This window comes from Mytilus trossulus, chromosome 6, assembly GCF_036588685.1.
Source record: "Mytilus trossulus isolate FHL-02 chromosome 6, PNRI_Mtr1.1.1.hap1, whole genome shotgun sequence".
Classification (NCBI taxonomy): Eukaryota; Metazoa; Mollusca; class Bivalvia; order Mytilida; family Mytilidae; genus Mytilus; species Mytilus trossulus.
Window position 1 is genome coordinate 51,958,466 of NC_086378.1, and position 18,489 is coordinate 51,976,954.

Genomic DNA, 18,489 nt, shown 5'->3' on the forward strand with positions numbered 1-18,489 from the left:
AACCATGCGAAATGAATCGTTTTTTCGTGTGTAAATGTAATTACATGTGAAATCAGAGATCGGAATTAATGGAAGTACAGTACAGGCAGAAATCCCCATTAACAATACAGCAATAAAAATACAAGGAAAAATTTGAGAAAACAGAACATCGAACCGAGACATATCCAAAAGAAGAATTTTGAATATTAATATATTATATTGCTTTTAGTCCTTCTAACAAGGAACCATCCCTAAGAAGCACATACACATCCTGGAAAGGTTATAATTTTTTGAAGCATAAAATACATTTAAGGTTCATTTATATATGACCTGCCATGCCTTAAAAGGGTTAAAGGTGCACAACTTTCCCTCAGATTTATCAGGCTGTATGAGTAATTTTTTTGTGGTGAAAACCCAGGCGTATTTGTCAATTCAACTTCCGCAAGATGCAAATTCTTATTAAAACTAACAACTTAATTTGGTTTTATAAATATTGGTGGCACAGAATATTGTGTGTTGTGTAGGATAAAAACATGTTGAAATTTAACTTAACATCAGTTGTGCATTTCATCAATTAATGTGTTTTTGGTCGTTATGCTATTACATGCTTGGCTCTCAGATATTCGGTGTTGAGCATTTCTGGTGAAGATAAACCAAGAAATGCACATCGGAGTGCATGGTAAAATATTTGAAATCAAAGAATATCGTCAAAGAGAGAGAGAGAGAGAGAGAGAGCAAAAAAAATTAAAAGGTCAAATATGTTGAGACGAACCAGTATAGGGAATCAAAGCAGTACAAAATTATAAAACCACATCCATGTTTAACTATAATAAACATGCTTACAATTGCAAACATGAAAAATAATTCAAGGTAAACAATAGCCTCTAGCAAATTAAACATTGGCATGTATTTTTTTTTAAATATATTTTGAAAAAAGATTGAAGACAAAAGTGAAAATTTGATAATAAAAAAATAAATATTTAAGAAATATTTTTTATTTAGGTTACCCTCATACAAAAACAAATCAGCAATTAACCGAACGGAATATAACAAAACTTTATCCATGACGAAGGAAGAACAGACATGCACCATAGAACTTGAAATAAAAAATCCATTAATTTCGCTTGATAAAACTGGGTAAGTATTTGGTAAGAATTTGGTAAATATCTTTAAAGATTGTAACTTAAAAGTTGCTTACGATTTGATACTTGAGACTGCAAACAATTGAAAAAAAATATTGGAGATTTGAGATATATGTTAATGCATTTGACGGCAACCAAACTACGCATTTTGTGCAACCTGCAGTCTTTAAAATAGACAAGTGTCTATTATAGATTCAATATGCAAAGCTCTAAATCGTCCCTAAGTCTGTAAGAGTTCTGAAGATATGAAACAGAAACAAACTTCTATTAATGAAATCATTAAGATTTGACATAAGAAAACTGCTGACGAGGTTTCCGAGCTTGAATGTCTGTAAAACTTAAATTAATTAGTTTGTATAAAATATCAAGTTAACTAAATGTGTATGCACTTGGAGATATGTATGTGCAAAGTCATCAAATTTTACCAAACAAAGATTGAAAAAGTAAACAAAGCATGACTTTGCCTTTGCAACCAGACAGGAAAATATTTAAATCTCTAGAGACAAGAAAGAAAAGGAATTCAAAAAACCATTAAGGTACAGTAAATCATTTCCTCTGTTAAATGAAAGGTTGGAAGGCAGATAAAGTATTTGAACAATTTAAATATCATAAATAGTCGCATGAATGACTACAGAGGAATACGAAACCGAATGCTTTAACTATAAAGTTAATGCACGCAGTACCAACATTCAATTAAAAAATGCACTTTAATGAAAGAGGGGCGAAAGATACCAGAGAAAAAGTCAATCTCATAAATCGAAAATAAAATGCCAAACGCATGCATGGCCAAAAATGAAAAAAGACAAACAGACAAACAATAGCACGAAAGAAACTACATAGAAAACTAAAGGCTGATTAACACGTACCCCACAAAAAAGGGGGTGATCTCAGGTTCCCTGGAAGATGAACAGATGCGACAACTCCTTGAATAATTAGTAGGTTTCCTGCTCCAAAGCAAAATGTCTGCCCCTGACAAACGTATTCACATCGTCCCGTGAAATTTATTTTGAATTTGTTCCTGATCGAAAAATGGATGAAATATTCGCCGCTGAACTTGAAACAAATAAAAATCAATGAAATGAAAATGTTACCAGTCAAAAAATCATTATAGTATTAAATGACAATCTGCAGAAAGTTTTCAATTTAAAATTTTCAAAACACGGAAACCATTTGAAAGAATTAAGAAGTATGCACTTGCATTTGCAAGACAATCACAATTGATTGCAAGAAACACCTCGCATTGCAAGTTCTTTTAGACATACAAACCTGGTGAGCAAACATAATCCGTCTTTATGTCTGAAAACAATAATGATCATACAATCCAGCAGACGACAACACAAAAGAATTTATTGCTACTACGGAATGTTTGCAGGTGCAGGTTAATGACAGTATGGATCGTAATGTTAGTAGTCCAGTAACAATAAAAACTTGCCTCAATAAGGTTGGCTTTGTCTGATTTAAGAAGAAATCCTTACATAATATTTATTTCAGAAGCCATAAATCGAAAATATAGTCTGCTGTTCATAATAGTGCATCCTGCTTACCAAACATATTTCATCATCTGGCAAATTTTAAAAGCTTCATAAAAGTCACGGCCAGTTGAATAAAAAAGGAAAGAAACATTTATATTATGAATTCAGTCATGAAAGAAACTTTCCCAGATCACTAACTTGGAATCAACACAGTGTATCAAGTGTTCTGGATGTCACAACGTACAATGGAATTGTTAAACTATTGAAAAAAATGAAAATTTCCAGCTGACAAGATGATTATCACAATTTAATGGTAGATCTATGTAATAGACCATTTTACTTGCGAACGTATCGATTCCAGTTGTAAAACAATATCCAGTCTGCTTCACCAATTATATACCCGTCCATCAACCAGTCAAACCGATCTGATAGAAAACTCAAATGAAATTTAACACATAGCTTAAATGTTCGACTACAAACAGTATCCGATCCTATCTTGCCTCACAACAAAACAATGGTGTAGCCACCCTTTATAGATGGTATTCAATTTCATCCACGAAATCTCACCATAACAAATCTGTTATAATTCTAGATGATTGAGCGATTATTTCTGCTCTGCTAGTTTGAACATCAGTCTAATCCACTATAATTGTCCACTGTTAATAATTTAAACTCTTTTGTTATCCATCTCAGGGATACAATTTTCTATATGGATCAAATTTGCTTCGTAGTTGTATAGACTACTGTATTTGTTTTAAAATTCAATACATCTGTCCTCCAATAGAATATATCAATTGGTTCATGTCTCTCCTATACCTGGTTAGGTAACTCAATACAAGACCAAGTTATGTACATTTGTATATTTATAAGGTAATATTTTAGTTTTTTAAACTTTAAAACATGATATATTGATATCATGAAAAATTAAATAACGACGTTTCAAGATAAAATTTGGTCAATAAAATTGTTTATTTAAGAAAATTTTTGCTACACAATAGGAAGGAGTCGGCAATCTAAAATTTAATTTAAAAAACCTTAGTAATATATTTTAACACCTGAATAAACGTGTAGAGATGATTTATGGTTTATAAGTAATGTACATATTATATTTATATTTACCAAACAATTTAAAGACATTTCTTTACATTTGCTTTACTGCTCTACCTCGGAATAAATGTTAATCTTTTGAGCGACAAGTATGTAAATTTACATAAAACTCAAGGTCAAAGAAAGAAAAAACAACGCTACTGTAATATGATAAAGTTCAGTTTACACATCGAATAAATTATTGGACTTGTCTAAAGAAAAATGTTATAGAATATTTAAACATGCAAACTCAAATACTCTATACAAAGAGCAGACATGTACGAGCATGATAAACAGAACTGTTTCAGAGCAAATGCAGATGTAAAGGGTCTTATATCAATGGAATCTTTGCAATACATCAATTTATGAATTTACATGATGTCCTTTTTTGACAAGCTGTATTAAACCGTATAACAACTGCTTAATAAAATTGAGAAAGGAAATGGAAAATGTGTCAAAAAAACAACAACCCGACCATAGAGCAGAAAAATATCGAAGGCCACTAAACATGCTTACTTTTAGCATCGCATCTTGAACATGTACGGTATAGATATCTGAATTTATAGTACAAAGAAAAGCATCAGGATTGCTTAAAATCATTAAAAACTATACATACAGTCAGACAATTACTTATATATTAGAATATCAGTAATGCAAACCTAAACTTCTTTCGTTCTAGGAACCAATGTTTTAAATCAAGTTCCGCGAATGAAAAAAATACAAATCGTCGCGGATATTTCAAACTTAGTTTTTTTTTTTCTACGGATGATATCAATAATTTGAAAGTGTTAAGAAAAATGACAAACACTAATTGTCACAAAGTCAGCAAGAAAAATTCAAACCGGTACTAAAGTATTTGTACGCTTTATATAAGTAATTTAGTAATTTAGTTAATCTTCCAAACGGTAGACCTTTGAATTATATTTTAAAGTACCTCGTTAGGTGACTTACTTATCTGCTCAATCACAGACAGGTGCATTTGAAAAACTTTGTCTACTTTCGCACAATTTGATAAGAAAACTTTTGTCAGATATATTAAATATCTTCAAGTGTTTTAAATTTACATTTTGTATAGGTTAGGACGGATCGGTGATTTTGATAATTTGTTGTATATTTGTATTTAATCTTTCTTATTTTCATTTTATCAAATTTAATTTGTTTTTCGTATTTATTAATTTCATCTCAAGGCAATTTTCAAAAGGAATCTCTTGTCTATTTAAGAGATCAAAAGAAAAGATTTTAATCCCAGACGAGGATTTCTTTACTCCAATATTGTAAGTTTTTAAATAAGCTGCATGATGAAACGTATCTGAAATTTTTCGGTATGGACTCTAGCATGAGCTCAAAATGGCCAGTAAATTTTGATTCTATACAACATAAACCGTGTTAAACGAATGACACAAAAACTGTTTTTTTTTCAAATATTCTTCAATCATTTTGCATTTAAAAAGACTGTTCGGCTTACGTACATGTATCTACAAAATGTATATGATGCGTCTGGGTCTCGTGAAATGTAATATGCGATCTATTATATAATAAGCTTTGTAGCACGTTTGACATCCAGTTCTGGTCTAGCACTTATCAGGGTGCATATTCATATCCTTTTACCATATTTCCGTCCTGCATGAATATGGTTTCAAATAAAGGCAACAGTAGTATATCGCTGTTCAAAACTTATAAATCCATGGACAAAAAACAAAATTGTCAAGATCGTCTGATAGAGGTTAACCACGAACTTTAATTAAAAATTAAAACAAATTCAAAAATGCAAGAATGCATGTATAATAAATAACATGTGTTCTGTTAGAAAAAGTCTATTTTATAAGTTCTGAGGAAATTTATGAACAAATAAATAAATAAATAACAAGCAAAAACTTACCCGAAATACAGAACCCAATTTATGAAATAGTGCTTAGACTTTCACGCGATTTTCCCCAGGACAGAAGATTATCAAATTAGAGGGTACTTAGGCAAAGCTGATATGAAGTGTTCTCCATATATATTCATAATATAAGTGAATTAAAAGTATTATATCGCTTTATGTTTTAATAACTGTACACTTCCACAATACTTGTTCTTAATCTACTCATGACATTTTGTTACTCAAATCTGGTCAAAACATAATATTATGAAACATTACTCAAACAACAAAAGGCGTTTCAAATTATTAGATATATTTTATATTAACATTATTGTGTATTGTTTCCACTTAAATTAGATTAGTTTGAAACCCTCATAACCTAAATCCACAACTGTACATTGAATTGTATCGTTTATAAATAGTTCTAAAAAGTAAAATCACAAAAATACTGAACTTAGAGGAAAATCATTTCGGAAAGTCCATAATCACATGGCAAAATCAAATAACAAAACGCATCAAAAACGGATGGACAAGAACTGTCATATTCCATACATCGTTCTGTCTTGTAAGACAAAGCAGCAGAGTTGACAGTGATTGCAATCTGAACACAACTGGAAATTGCGACAAAGAACAAAAAAACCCGGACACTAGGTAAATTTAAATTTCAGTGAAATGAACCAATTTGAAATTGAATTTCTATCCTCAGCGTCTTCGTAAAAACTCATCAAAGATTCCAGGCTTATAAATGTGTACGCTTTACGCGCGTTTCGTCTTCAAAGGTCTTCAAAGTATCACCGGCATTCGAATCAAACCTATAGCAAAGCCAAATCAAATTATAAAGTTCTAGGACAGTAATGTCATTCGAAACAGAGACATACCAAAAATTCAAAACAAAAACATTTTTGGATAGGTCTTAAAAGACAGGAGCAAGTCAGGAGCCTCTGGCCTTTGTTAGTCTTGTATTATTTTAATTTTAGTTTCTTGTGTATAATTTGGAAATTAGTATGGCGTTCATTATCACTGGACTAGTATATATTTGTTTAGGGGCCAACTGAAGGACGCCTCCGGGTGCGGGAATTTCTCGCTACATTGAAGACCTGTTGGTGACCTATTGCCGTTGTTTTTTTATTTAGTCGGGTTGTTGTCTCTTTGACACATTTCCCATTTCCATTCTCAATTTTATATCAGCCAATAACGTCAACTATTATACACAGTCCATCATTTAACAACAATATACGGATGGCTTTTCAAAACTGTAAAATAAAATCATCCAGATTGTACACCTTTTAAAAATTATTTAAGATGATTGGTGATGGTTCATTAGGTTAGAAATACTCTATTCAACGATTAATTTTCCATATTTGTATAAAGATTAAGTTTGAAACGTCTCCTATTTGATCTTTTAAATCAAAGAATACATCAAAATAATCATGTTGACAGACTTGTTATTGAATCGATGATATTCTTTATGACCATTCAAGCTTGTTGGTCTGAAAGCAACAACACACAGATAAATGGTAAGAAGAACAACTGTCAATGAAAACTGGATTAAAATTGTTTTCTAAAAAAAAAACAAAAAAAAACCATCCACGGAAACACATGATAAGATAGTTAAACTGCTTTATTTTAATAAGAGAAGAAGATGTGGTATGATTGCAGATGAGATAACTATTCATCAGAGGTCAAATGAAGTGGTCTACCGACTCTCCATTACCATGAATAAACGGATATGTGCGGTTGTACATGTCATTGAGACAGCAACTAAGCGAAACAAATTACCTATAGACATCTTGAGATTATCAATTTAAAAAAAAAAAAGCACAAATGCATAGTTATAATATCGGACGCTTTTTATCGTCCATAGCTTAAAAAGTTGACAAAAGAAATTAATAAAAGCTATCTAGGATCAGCAATTACCGTCAAATCCTCAAAAATAACCATAAAACTTTAAATAAAATCAGACATAAGAAACGTCAAGAAAAACTTAAAATTCAGAAACATTTACCATTTAAAACTGTTATCATTGTTAAAATCTAAAGGTATTTTAACACTTGCATTTAAGCAAAATATTATCAGTAAATCAATCTACAATCTTGTACAATGCAATTTCAAATTTGCAATGCAGTGACACTTTTCAATATATAATATAATATGAACAATTAACTATTACATTATGTTGTAGTATTGGCAAGCTGTGTATGCGGGTCAAGATATCAAGTAATGCTTCAAATTATCTAAACCTATTATTCAATAGTATATCATAAAGAAAATGTTTCTTTCTGTGGCCGTAAGCCGACAAAAATAGTTTCTATTTCAAGAAACTGTATTTTCTTCACAAATCAGGACAATTAATTGGATTCAATGACAACGAAGATAAATGAATGTGACAAAAGTTGTTACTTTATTTGCACATCTAGGCCCAATTCAATGTTTTCAAGTACACACGTAAATAAAGGAACAACATATAAATGTGTACTTGAAATGAAACTTTCCTGTTTATGGAAACATTTATTTTACGTTGTCCGGTTTAGAAGTTCGTTTTGCATGTGCATTAAATGTATTACATTGTCATGCAGCAAAATTGCATTTCTAGTATAAAAGATATGCAAAAGCACATCTTTCACGTTAATAAATTGCAAAAAAATCGATTGGCAGCGAATGTGTGATTTATTAGAAGTGAATTTCATTTATGATATAATTAATACTTCGTTCCTATTTTTATAGAGTTAAGATCCCGAGTGGTCTTAAAGCTGGAGGCTTAGTACCTGATCACACTGTCACAGACTATCTATACTTCAGAACTATCAGCCATTACATCGCATGCCTATGCTAAATATATCAATAAGTGATGACAGTTGACACATCTTTTTTATCATCGTACTGCGTTTATATCAATAAGTGATGACAGTTGACACATCTTTTTTATCATTGTACTATGTTTGCTATAAAACTGACCTAGCAGTCATCAAAAACATCTTTCATTGTTATATTCTTTAATTAATTATGTGAGGCATAATGATTAAAAACAGATCAAAGGTTTACATCAGAATAATGATGTTCGGAACGCATCAGTGAACTAATTCGGATGTCTTCATTAAATACTGACTTCGCTAAAAGCTAAACAAGGATAAATTAAATATCATGCTTAAATAGAAAATGAAAGGGAATAAAGAACAAGAATGAAAAATTGCAAAAAGCCATTATAGATGATTGAATTTTGTGTCTTAAATTACAGCTGAAGGGGCAATAACAGGGACAGTACAAGTTTCTATCTAACCGAGGACAGTCACTCGTAGACAAATACGCCACTAATCCGCTACTGAAAGAACATCAAAGTGAACACAGTGAACTGAATTAATATAAAGATTGTGATAATTTCCCATTATTTTCTGTGCTATATATTAAAGCTATGGATATAAGAACTGCGAGACAAAACTGGTAAAAGCATCAGAAACCAAATTAAATGCTCTATTTGTAGTCCGCTGAAACCAAAAGAAATCAAACTATATAAAAAAAAAGACGTTAATGTGGAGCTTGGTGGAACGGATGAAGAGAAAATTAACAGAAATAATGAAACCGCAGTTAGATATTCAATAACGGTTTCAGCCATTACATTAAAGCTGAAATTGCTTTATTGTGTCGTTGGGATGCTGTATCCTTGGTCCCCCCCCGAAATGAATGAGTAGAATAAAAGTGCTCGGGAAATTGTTCATGCAACAAAAGTTTACTCTGCGTAAGGAAAACAATCATGTAGACAACGTCCTGATAATATACACATATACATTTGCTTGGACGAATACACCAAGTTGAAACAATTTGAATTAATGCAGTAAAACAAATTTCAAGAAAAAATGAATGAACTGTAAAAAGCGTAGACAATTAAATGCATGAAAAAGGCACAAATTCATACAATTATTCTCTTATTCATTATATATAGTATCATGGTAGATTATATGCCAACCTCAGTAATATTTGTATTTCGTCATGTACTTCTTTATAGAAATTCTATCCTTGCACTTAACCAACCAAATCTCCATTGAAATAACTAAATAGTGCAGAAAACCACAACAAAGATTTTAGTATTATTTAATTCAAATTTAGAAAGATTTTTAGGTTGAGTAACGACGTAGTTATATAGAGTTCGTCTTACAATGTTAAAAGTTTAGGTATCAGATTTTGTAATTGCGTCCGTTGTTGGATGATAAATGTCGAACGGAAGTCCCAAGTTAAAGTTTTATTAGTAACAACATGAATCATTTTCCTGTGTATCGTGGTTTGGATGTCAGCCTGAGAAATTATAGTACAATTATACAACTTTGCCTAAACTCTAATTTCTCATTTGATTATTTAAGTCAATTTTGTGAAAATGAAAAGAATATATTGTATAACATGCATAAATAAATGCTTGCCACTGACGGATTTTTATTCAAAAGGTGTCCGCCTTCTACGTCTTATCCTGGATCTGCCACTGATTGCTTTGAACGCACACATTATTTTTACCATTACGATTTAGCATGATATAAAATACTGTTTCCAGAAGTATTTTAAAATGTGTCCGATATACATGTATGTATAATAAGTATTCGTTGTAATAGTTTGTTATTTTTAGAAGTTACAGGTGTATTTATTAATTATTAAGGAAGGAAAATGAAATTTACGAAGGAATTTGTTATTATTCTTAGAAAATTAAATTAAAGATAGACTCTTTGGAATGTTTACAAAAAATGTTAAGTGAAAAGCGCAACGGAAAACCCAAAACCACTAGACAGAAACTGATTAAACAAATAATTATTTTGCTTAAAAAATTATCATTAAGACAAACCATTGGCCAGTCGTATTTATGATGATCACAGATTATAATAGGTCAAATTTAAAATTATCTCTCTATTACCCAGTTCAACTTTAGATAATATAGAAATATGAACGAAGGTCAAACATAACAAAGTTACCATACCCAGACAGTTGCACCCGTCTCGTTCACTGGTGATTTTGACAATAGATAACTTAGGTTTCAAATACAAAAGATGAGAATTTAAAAGATCCGGAAAATCTTTTTAGCTGATATGATCGACGAGACATGGAAAGACGGTGTTACCGTATAATTGCTCACCGAAAGTCGAATAACTGACCAACTTTTTAAATGATAAAGAAAGTTGAAGTATCTGTCAGTTTCATAAATAAATGAAATATGACAGAAAATCTTTCCCATGTAATACTTTATTATACTAAATGAAAACAAACCAGCTGTCGGAAGCATAAGGAATACAACAGTTGTAATTCTCTTCACGTATATATTAACAATTACTAAAACAAGGATTACCAAGAAAAGAAATAAACGACAATTTGAGAAAAATCTGGAATTGAAAATGAAAATAAGCACAAACCTTGTTTGAATTATTTTCTGCTTTTTTTGCCTTAGCCCCAAAGCAGATATCTCTCCTCATTTTGCAGTTATTGATGAAGCTGACAATAAACGGTCAGTGTCACTACGTTCCAGCTACTTTAATATCATTTTCTATTGAATTATGACAATAAGCTCGCGTGCATAAAGCAGACGACATCAGTCACATGATCAGTCCCATTTGCAACAGATTGATGAAAACGATTAAACCTCTAAGGCATAAAATCATTTAATAACTTCGTTGATGATATTATCATCCTTGTCCATGATGGTACGTCAAAAGAACCAATCGTTCCAGAGAATTATGGACTTCGGAATATTCCAACCTTGAACGAAATTGAGCGACGCAACTCTTATCTGAAGATAAGTTCCATTTTAAAGGTAATACCGGAAAGACATTGTAAGAGAAACGTGTACTTTATTTACATTTCAAGTACTTTTACCTGAGGTTTTTTTTTTAGAAATCAAATACTTGTGTTACACGGCTAATAGTTTTGTCAATAGTTTACCTCAAAATTCAGGTGAACATATTTTTGATCACGTGCAGATAAAAATATTGAGACAAAATCTTGGTCAATGTTTAATTGCGAATAGAGTATTTTTTTTTTTAAATTTGTTACAAAGATATCAAACAACAGGTTCAAACAACAGGCATGGTGTAATTCAATCAGAAAATTGTTAATGCAATATGTCAGGGTGAGACATAATGGCTTTATACTGGGAGACTTCTGGCAAATAATTTCATATTAAACTTTATAAAAATTGACATAAAAGTTTGAAACACTTAAAAAGAAATTGATACTGTATATGAACTAGACGTTGTGTATACATCCTCTGTGTACTAAGCGGGTAAAGGAAGAAGCAAAAAAACATTTAAAGTCACAGGTAACCCCGTTCTTTTGGTATCGAATCCGTGAACCAATTCTTCTGAGAATCGCCTGGAAGTAAAACCTGTGTATAATACTTATACTTGATAAAGTATCTGTAAAACTGAAAAGTTCACAAGAATTAACCTGTCCAATTATCAAATATAAAAAAATGATCCAGAAAATTAACCTCTTCTACATCAGTTTGTATGAAATAGGAGCTATGGTGCCAACGGTGTATACATGAACATAACATCATTTTGGTGGCAGATCTCTGAGTATTGCAATGACTACTATTCATTCACATTATGACATAGTTATACAATAATGTATACATTTTTATTTGGCGGCATTTGACATCACAAGAAATCACATTAGGCCTGAAATCTAACAAACATCGAAATGAATCTTTTTGACTTAAAATTTGATCAGTACAAATTTTTAAGGTCTCAAGTCAACACTGACACACTCTTTCATTTCAAACCATAAAATATATAAACTGTTACAAAAAAGGTTAAATCATAACCATTGAAATATGAAAGTAATTCGCACTAATTTTACGCGTAAACTCCCGATGGCGTATATATAATGTTCACAATGATTATAATATGGAAACGGTAAAATGATAGCTTTTAAATAATTCACTCATTTCTCCTATTTATTTTTAGGACATAGTATCATAGACAAATGCATGATATTATCCTATTTATTGTCATAAAACATTTACAATGTTTGGGATATCCAAGTACATTAATAACAAATAAAAGAACAGAGTTCCAATGTTCCCAGGCGTTGCATTTATTTCATATTTCCAAGGGGTACAACTCTTGCGAAAAAAGTCAATCTTTCACCATTTTGGAACTTGTCCGAGATATTTGTCTATTAACCTAAAGTATATTTAGTTCATAGTGTAAATGTTCATAAGTATTTTTGATGTCTCTAAGGATAAAAACATTTTTTGTACTTTCAACTTTAAATATTTTAACTTTTAAATTTCAACATAACGTCATGCATCAAAGACACATTCTGCAATTTAGATGACACAACTTTCAAAGCACTATGTTTGTATGTATCTATTTAAAAAATATATGCAGATCATTTAAAACAATATCAAATGTAACTTATCCCTGTCGATCAAGGTCTGCACGACTTAATGACTGCGTATCCCTCTATGGCAGGATTGAAGGGATTTTTTTCTGCAAATTAATCTTTATTTATGCATACCAAGGATGTGATATTGTATAACCTCCTTGTGCATACTTAGTGCAACAAAGCTGATTATAATCTCAGTAAATGTTTTTCGCTTTTATTTAAGACTAAGGCGATTAAAAGCTTTACATTGTATGTATGGCAAAGAGACACCTGTCTAATTTGAAGATTGCATGTCAACCTCAAGTTTGTGTTGTTGGGTTGCTGTGCCATTAAGAGATATCCAACTTATTCTTGCATATATATTAATGCATAAATAAAAATATTTAAAGAAAATATAAACATGTATAGAAAGGCTACGTCATCGAGGCTACGTCGGATTAGTAGATACACTAAATCCGCACTTGACCTTAAATAGATTATAAGAAAAGTATCAAGATCGTTTACAGAAAAACTTGGGAGAATTTTAGAAATCTAATTATAGCACCTGATGACATCCATTATAACTTAATATGTACGGTGTAGACTACTATAGTTGCTACCAGCTGTTGTGTATTGGATTGTGTTGACATTACTATTGACAAATTATAGCTGTCGTAACCATAAATAAAACATCAATTGTACGTATATACGACGTGTCACAATACTCAAATGAATATAAGGTGGGTATTAAGGAGGAAACTTAACATGTTAATTCAAGGACAAGATCGGTGACAACAATAGTGTACAAGTACCATAGTACCAATGGTGTAATAAAGTAGAAATTATTCAACATGTATATATATAACTGTAATTTGTAGAATTACAAAAGGGCTTTCTACGTTTTAAAATGATAAATATAAACATCAATTTGTCCAGCAAAAAATGTAAACATATAAATGCATCCTCATTAACCAGAATTGTTGTAGAATAAAATTTCTATCTATACAATTACCTGCGAAAGAAGGACGAAACTAAGCCTTAATGTCAGAGAAAGTCACTGTCAATAGATCCGTTGCATGAATTTAAAATATAGAAGTCGTTGGAAAAAATCTAACAGGGACAGGTGAAGCGTGGAAATTAAGAACAAAAAAATGCAACGACATTGGAAACAAGTGTAGTGCAGATTTTCTTAAAATCGGAACTGATTTGTAAAATAAGTAATCTGAGATTAGGAAACGTTCAAACAATAAAAAGCCTCGTGGGGATTTGTATTAAATGCTATATGGAGGTACTACGACCCAAATAGTTAGTTGTCCTAAACCACAGTCTTGATAAAACGAATAAATACCATCATAATAAATATTTAAAAAAAAAATGCATCTTAACCGAAAACGATTCATCAGTATTTTGATCCTTGGTAAAATATTTAGCAAGATGCATGGCAAACAAATACTTTTCTTTATATGAGACTTTGTCATGAACGAATACAATGTTTATATCATGCAATACATATGATAAGGTTGTTTATATTTCATTTCCAGAAACGGATACCATTGAAGATAGAAGATGTATATAACCACTAGTCAAATACAACATCTCCTTGAACTTCTAGTCAATGTCGAGAGAGTGTACACAAGAAATTTAATTTCAGTTCAAACAAGTTGAGGCCAATTCATTCCCATCGAAACCGTGTAAATGAAAATAAATAAACTAGCATTTGACCACTTTAGTAAAATAAATTAATGGACAGATGTTGTAAATTACTGAATGTAAAATCAAAATTGAATCACAAATATTTTTAAACTAGACATTACGTATAATGGATCGGAACCACTTGTAATGAAAGCTTTTTTTTCTAAAAGCAAAATTGAATAGAATACTCATTATAGTTCTTTAAAAGTTATTTTGTTAATGAATGAATGTCATAAGAGACAAGGTAAATAAAATGTTTTTGCATATTATGTCAACAGAGATGCCGGATTGCATAAGATCTTAATTCAGATCATCTTTTATTTGACAAATGCATACTTAATTCTGAATTAAATACAACATGTATGGCAGTTCTCCCATTTCAAACTTGGGAGGACCTTGAAATGAGGAAATACAGTTAAGGTGTTTCAAGTCAATACAAGTACATTTATCTACACTGCGCCGTAGACATTGGAAATGATGTCCTTGTGTTTCAGATCGCAGGGATATTAAAGCATATTAGAATTATTTCAACTCGCACGTATACAATCACTTGGAAACGATGAGTAAATGGATACACTGAATACATGACTTGATTGAGTAGTTTTTTTCCTTTGCTATGAAAGTCAGACACACCATAAAGAAGAACCTTTCCGCTCATATTCCCACTATCGATTAGCAAATGTACACGAAACGAGAGCATATTTACAAATTGAAATTATTTCAGCCCACATGAATACGATTACGTACAGAATTAACAAGAAGCTGAAACGATTAGTACGTGAAGGTACTGAATATATGCCTTGATTAAACCCCCCTTTGTCTTTCAAGGGTAAACACACAACAAAGAAGAACCTTATCTCTCATATTCCCACTATCCAATAGCAATTGTACATGTAACTAGACCATATTTACAAATTAGAATTCTTTCAGACACATGTATACAATTACGTACAGAATAAACAAGTAGCCGAAATGATGGAAACTTTGATAGACCTAATACATGCATTGATAATGAAGGATATGTTTTTCATTTGTCTATGAAGGGCATACGAACAATAAAGAACCTTTCCGCTCATATTCCAACTACCCAATATCAATTGTACATGTAACTAGACCATATTTACAAATTGAAATTGTTTCAGCCCAGAGTATACAATGAGGTACAGAATTAAAAAGCAGCTGAAACGATGAGAACATTGATAGAATGAACACATGCTTTGATAATAAAGGATTTCCTCCCTTGTTTATGAAGGCATACTAACAATAAAGAACCTTTCCGCTCATATTCCAACTATCCAATAGCAATTGGACATGTTACTAGACCATACTTACAAACTGGAATTTTGTCAGTCACATGTATACGATTAGGTACAGAATTAAAAACGTAGCTGAAACGATGGAAATTTTGAAAGACTGAATTCGAATATAAGGCCTTGATAATGAATGTGTATTCCCTTTGTCTATGAAGGACATACGAACAGTAAAGAACCTTTCCGCTCATATTCCTACTATCCAATATCAATTGTACATGTACATTTAACTAGACCATAATTACAAATTAGAATCCTTTCAGCCACATGTATACAATTAGGTACAGATTTAAAAAGCAGCTGAAACGATGAGAACATTGATAGAATGAACACATGCTTTGATAATAAAGGATTTCCTCCCTTGTTTATGAAGGGCATACTAACAATATAAAGAACTTTTCCGCTCCTATTACCACTATCCAATACCAATTGTACAAATGAGTGGGCGAAATTTCATACGGACATAAAACATCGTCGACATGAAATAGATTAGCATTAAGTCGTCGTAATTATCAAAATTGTCAAAATGTTCCTCATTCAACTATTTACATTTGAGTGTAACCCCAGGGAAAAAATTCTAATGACACACGGGAACAATCATATCTACTTTACGATTACATTTCAACGTGTTTGCATATGATAACTGATCGGACTCCAAGTTGTTATAAAATTGCTAAGTTGTTTATCAGTTTATAACGCTTGAGGTGTCCAGATTATGTCTGTCAAAGTGAGAGTAATAAATGGTAAGTCCTGAATGACCTTAGTATCGTGGAATGTAAGTCCACTCTAGGATACACAAACATTTAGACAAATTCAAGATCAATCGGGCTCCAACGATATAATATATTTCCTACTAATATTGAAATTGTCGAATGAGATAAAAGCGTACTATAGTATAACTTCTTTTTAAAGATATATTCGTATATTTAGATGTAAATATATACATATTTAAATGAGTTTTCAATCTGAACTATTTTTATTTTTTAATTCATGATCGGTTTACGATAACATCGTTCCTGATTCTCCGTCATGATTTGTCAGCTCAAAAAAAAAAAATGTCAGCATCAAATTAACATTGACTAAACACAGCTTCAACGTTAAGAAATTTAACCAAGCAATTTTTTTCTCTAGTACATATTGGGTACAGACAAAAAATTATCCAATGCATGACTAACGTTTTTCGATATGAACATGATGCTGAAGTCACCTTAATAAAATAACATTGGCGTGCATGTTCCAAATAATTACTTCTTTCTTATTTATAAATACTACTGGCCCCTAACATCGGACAAGCACTCGCACCTGTCGAATCAATTTAAATTAATTTCAGTTGATTTCGTGGAATTTATAAATTAGTCTATTCAGAAAAGTTGATATCAACATTTCCACTGAGCACAACGGAAACCTAAGTGAATCTGGCACATTGCGTGAATGGTCACCTGAAACTTAAGTGAAATTTGCACATGTCGTGCATGGTCAACTGAAACCTAAGTGAAGCTGGCACATGTCGTGCATGGTCAACTGAAACTTAAGTGGAACTAGCACAAGTCGTGCTTGGTCACATGAATAGGTCATCTTTGTTTTAGTAAGCGTTCTACTGAAATCCGGAGTTGAATTGGGAACAGTCAATAAACTGGCAGACGTTACTGTATACATATCCAAATTTTATTTGTATAAAAACTAAAAAAGCTCGAATGGATGTCGAAAAAAGTTTCGTCAGACAGTCGTTTACATTTTGTACTGATGAATTCGTTTTGGCCAAATATATCCTTTGATGAAAAAAAATCGGAAATGTCAAATTTTTAGTAATTATATTCATCGTAGTATAACACCTTTATTTGTAATTACTGTATTTTCATATCTTAGCAGGTTATATTAAAACTTTCATATTTTACATTGCGAGAGAACTAAGTACAGTGATATATGCCGTACTGTTTACTGAGTATAATATGTTTTAAATTATGCTTAAGAGTTATTGAATTAAAAGCTCGGCAACCAAAAATCAATTAAAAAACCAATCGAAAATAATTGATTTTCAACTTAAGGAAGTAAATTTATAAAAGATCAAAGTTATGCAGAATTATATATTATGTAATACTATTTTAATAACTTAGTATCACGTGACGACAGCTCTATTATATACTGAATTGCAATAATATTCCTAATCTTAAAATCCTATTAAGTGAAATGTTGGTAATCACTAAAATCAGAAGATTTACACCTGTTTTAAGATCAAAGATAAATACGTCATAATCTGTCAGCAAATTAGATGATTATTACAGGTACATGATTATATGGACACGTAATGACCATCAGCTATTTTTTTATCTATTGATCGCATGTCCCGGACTATTCTGAGATCATGCCACTAAAATGGGACACGTATCCGCACCTGTTAATTTGATTTAAATTAACTTCAGTTAATTTTGTGGAATTTTGCTAAAAGGCCAAAACATTTTTTATATTGTTAAAAAAATAACTTTATTTTCTAGTTTAATGTTAAATTCGGCGGGCTGTTTAAGGGTGGTGGCCCTGATAACCCTGACATCAACATTGGAAATCATAACGTTTTTATTACATAATATTATTTATAAAGAGAAATATGAAAA

General features: G+C 31.3%; 1 protein-coding gene across 3 annotated transcripts in view; it reads right to left on the reverse strand.

Annotated features, from left to right (window-relative positions):
* LOC134721504 (formin-J-like) overlaps positions 1–18,489 on the reverse strand; it is a 45,066-nt gene that overhangs the window by 17,897 nt on the left and 8,680 nt on the right. The gene's annotated exons all lie outside the window — the stretch shown is intronic.